Here is a 4,885-nt window from a genome sequence, read left to right as displayed (position 1 = left end):
CTTGGCTTCCAAGCCTTGGTTCTTAGCTGCTTTACCTTGCTGTTTTCTTAGCTGTTTTCTTTGCTTTACCTTGCAGCCTTGGTTCATGCCATTTGCCTTCTTTGTTTCACTGCCACTATAACATTGTGAAATTGTATCTTGTTTTACATCATTTGTTAGCTTAGGAAAACTTCTTGTATGCTCCCACTCCCTGTGGACTTTCCCCTGCTTTCCTTCCATTCTATAACTTGACCTTGTATACTTGCAAGCTTCTGTGTGTTTTCCATTGGCACACCAAGTGGCAACATGGGTATGATTAAATTAGTCGAATTAGGTGAGAAACCCTAATTTTGTCACTGTTCAATTTGGGGATTTGGGGGAATTTTTTTTGTAAACCCTAATTTGGGTGTCTGGGTATAAAAATGGGACTGTGGTGTGTGTAATGGGTATGCCTGGATTAGCCAGAGCACCACCTCAGAGGCCTGGACTAGCCAGTGCCCTCAATTATCCATGTTCTGTGAATTTCAATTATAGTTCTTAATTCAGTTAATTTCAATTTCAAATGTTAATTATGTTCATCATGTTTTTAATTACTGTCAACATGTTCTAGTTCTTCAGTTAGGGCTCAGATGAAGCCTAGTGCACTGTTGAATGATGTATTGCTAGGATAGTTATCTTGATGCCTGTTTTGCTTGTGCAATGGGAAGAAATCAGTGCTCTGGTATGCCTGTGATTGACTGTGCTGTCAAAAGACAGTCAATACTAGGGGCATATCAGTGAGCAAGCTGATTTTCCTCCCATTCTAATGTATGCATAGGATGTTCAACTCAACCTAGAAATATGTTGTTTGATTAGGACTCAAGGTGGATTCTAAGCCTTGTCTTAACCACAAATCCTTTACAATCACTTATAATTTCAGTTCTATTTTGTTCCCTGCTAAATTTACTTTCCTTCACTGTTTTTTGTGTGCAATTTACAGCTTGCTGTGCACTGAAATCAGTGCACAAACTCTCCCCTGCCCTTGGCTTACAGCCTTGGTTCTTAACTGTACTGCCATAGTGCTTTGCACCCATTGATAGCTTAGGATAATTTCTTGTATGCTCCCACTCCCTGTGGACTGATCCCATTCTTACTTTCTATACTAAAACTTGACCTTGTATACTTGCAAGTCTTTTGTGTGTCGTTCCCAACCACACCACCCCGTTTCTGAAACAAACATTGTGAAAATGTTCTGCTAAAAATATGTGTCCGACATGTGTTGATCGCGCATAACATTTGGTACCATATGAAAAACATAGGCTTTGTATATAGCTAAATCCTCTTCTTCAGTAAATTTAGGACTACGAATTTTAGGAGACATTTTTTTGAGAATTTTTTATTCAGAAGTTTGAGAATAAAATATTAAGATAGAGAAGGTGTGGTTTTGGAGTTGAACTCGTTTGAATTTTATAGGGAGTGGAATAAGAGTCGTTGGATTAAACTAGCCGTTGTCGGCTCAACCAAGGCCGATCGGCTAAATGTGAGACGAGATAACTACTTTATTATGACGGTCATATTTTTTTTATATAAATGATACATTATAACTAATATTTTCCAAACAGAACCAAAATTATTATCAACTGAAAATGTTCTCGACCAACAACACCATGTTTTCTAAAAGCAAAGGAAAATAAATACTATGTGTGAAAGCAAAAGAGGTTTGTCCATTATGTTTCGTGGATGATCATAGTCTGATGCAATGTCCTTGGATGTATTCTAAATGTCCACAATTTGGTTATTCAGCTAACAGAATGGTCATTGAATCACAACCAGAAAAGCTCAGGTATTTGCAATGTCAATATCCTAACTATCGTGAAGAACTACAAATGTTAGATGATGTTATGAAGGAGTAAGGAGATAAAAAAGGTAGCAGAATCGTGGGAAAACTAGAAACTTAAAGCCAGGTTGAAAAAGCCATAGTACGACCACTGCGGAGAGGCAACATCATGGAAAAACTTGAAGATTAAATTTAGGTTGAAGAAGACACAACCCGGCCACTGTGGAAAAGTGGAGTTTATAATAAAACAGATGATTAGTGAATGCTTGAGCCCTGATTGTAAAAAATTTATGCATTTGTACACTTCTACAGAAGAAGACACATATGGAAAACACTTCTGGGAATATCCTTCATGTTTTAAGTTGGAGTGGACTGATTAAGTGTTGAACTAATTCCACCATCCTTATATTGTCATTAGTTTAATTAATGAAAATATCTTTGTATTTGCATGACTCTTATGTTTATATCGAACAACATTATATTCCATTAAACGATACATTAGTTTCACACTAAGATTTCATTAAACATTACATTAGACTTAATTAGTACTAAATCATAGAAACAAGATAATAAAACATAGCCGTTCATGGAGCGGCTGGTGGAGCATCTAGAAGGAAGAAGGTATTGAATCTGTGAAGTTATCTAAGAATGTTGAAACAAGCTAAAAATTGAAAAGGTCTCCCGTTATTTTGCTGCTATATCCCTGCAACTCTTTGAATCACTTCAGCTTCAGACTCACCGTTAAATAAATTTCGGTTACTTTGCATTATTATCCAAGAAGTCGGTTGACATCATGATTGATTGATTGAAAACGACGCAACAATCCATGAGCATCACGGTTTCTCAGGTTTACCATTTATGTAACGAACTATACAAAGACTTGTTGCCAGAAAGTCGTTTGCGCAAAATTCGTAACATTGTGGATATTATCTTTTGAAAGGTATAAATTGTGCAAATTGCTAAATCTTCTTCTATAGAACACCTAGGACCACGAACTCTGATAGCTATTTTTTTGAGATTGAAAGATGAAGTTTGAAAAATTTGGAGAAGATGTGAATTTGGAGTTGAAATCAATTCAATTTATAGCGAGGGATTGATAGACTTTGGATGGACTAGTCATTGTCTAATCAGTATGCACCGGCCAGGTGAACATAGGACGATCATCGTCTTTTTTTTATACCGAGCCTCGACTCAATATCAGTCGGCCGTCTCAGGTTGATTTGTTCAACTCAACCGGAGACGGATAAAAGGATTTGTCCATCCATTTTACTTGTTTGTCCGTCCCATTGTAGGTGTATAATGGGCGAATCTGGTTGTTTTCCCATCTCATTGTTGTTGCTCTAAGTATTCGATATTATTGACAATTTACACATGATCTTGCTAGTAGGAGAATTATATAAACATTAATGTATAGCAAATGACTATTTTGGCTCTCATCAGGTAAGTTTGAGAACAAATGTTCGTTAATTATTATCGATTACAGACTTTGACTCATTTCACGCTGGGAAATAATTTACCGTAACGTCTTGAATAGGTACAAGCTTTCCTCGACCACCATAATCCACTGTCAACGTATCCTCCCCGATTTGCTGAACAAAATCTTTACGTTGTTCCTCATTGCTCACAATAATAACCTGCATTCACAAAAACAATAAAACTTCATTTCCGATTTTTTGTCAAAGCTCTTAGTGCCTCCATAAGTTCTGGATTTGCATCCCATAGTGCTTATGTTGCAAAGATACACACATACCTTTTCTAGAGTAGCTTTCTCCAAGAAGTAAGAAATCATCTTCCAAACACGTACGAAGAACCATGGCATGTTTAACATGTATAATTTTGCTAGTCTTTCTGGATAGTATGCCTGCATTGTAAGAAAGATTTCATCATTAAAACCTTGAGACTCTTTTTGTGCATTTTTTTTTTTGTGTTGAAATGAATCAAATGATTAGTCCCATTTTCGGTTGATATTTAGTCAAATATGCAGCTGTTCTGAGCTAGACAAAAATCAACTAACATTGTACCTGGAGAAACTGAAAGCCAATAATCAGGCCACGAGCATCAACATTCTTATAACTTAGTTTCTGCAAGCCATGAACATATAGAAAACATGAGCTACAAAAACTTAATTCGGTCAACTAATTAACTCAAACAGGAAAACAAAAATCAAAAAGATTTGATCATCTTGTAAGGACAAACTATTTGGTTAGATTGTGCGTACCTCGCAATAGTTTTATCTAAAAGATGCACTACAAACTCTGCAAAGTTGAAATTCATGTGAATGCCATAAGAAAGAGTTCCAAAATTATAAGTATGATGATAGCTAACAATGACTTTGCTTGACTTATAGTTGTACCTAAAACAAATGTACAGCAACAGTATGAAAGATTGAGGAAAAGAAAATTACTCTTAAATTGAAGTTGATCCTTGGAAGGGAAATGTTTGTTAGCTTTGATCACCATGACCGGGTGTGGACCAATTCTTGACAAACCTTGCAAATAAATCTTTTCATCACCCAATTCATCTGGTACTTCACTGTCCGGTATGAATCCTAATGGTACAAATTCATCTCTCCAACTTCCACTCAACAAACATTTTTGTTGCTTTTTCGATATCTAATGATCTTGCTATCAAGAATCTTAAAAGTGTAGCATCATTATGATTCTGCCATAACCAAAAATATAAAATAGAATGAGTTTATGATTATAATTAAGCTGCAAATTAACAAGATGTTAGTTGCACCCATACCTGAGTCGATAATCCGAGTTTCTCAAGTGATTTCCTCATCTGGGTTATTGCCATTTCATGATCCTTTTTCCATTGCAGAGGAGAGAATTGGAACTTGGAAGAAGCTGAAGAAGAAAAATGTTGAGTCTGTTGTTAATATGAGCCACTTATTATATAAAGAATTTTCTTTGGTGGGTCTTAATATGCCAAAAGTCTTTCCCAATGAATATTTCAGCTCTTGCACTAGAGCATCATTTTTAAGAAAATTATTTTGTATACAGTGCCCGAGAGATTTGGGAGATTTTTGCACATGCCATGAGTGGTGAGGCTTGAAAGTCAGAATAGGCTTCCAATGGCGTATAGAAA

At 36.0% G+C, this 4,885-nt stretch overlaps 1 pseudogene; it reads right to left on the bottom strand.

Moving 5' to 3' along the window:
* Positions 1-3,148: 3,148 nt before the first annotated feature.
* LOC113273811 lies at positions 3,149-4,683 on the bottom strand (annotated as a pseudogene).
* Positions 4,684-4,885: the final 202 nt, after the last annotated feature.

Source organism: Papaver somniferum, chromosome 4 (assembly GCF_003573695.1).
Source record: "Papaver somniferum cultivar HN1 chromosome 4, ASM357369v1, whole genome shotgun sequence".
NCBI classification, from domain to species: Eukaryota; Viridiplantae; Streptophyta; class Magnoliopsida; order Ranunculales; family Papaveraceae; genus Papaver; species Papaver somniferum.
Note: the sequence above shows the minus strand (reverse complement) of the source record. Positions and strands in the feature narration are given on the sequence as shown.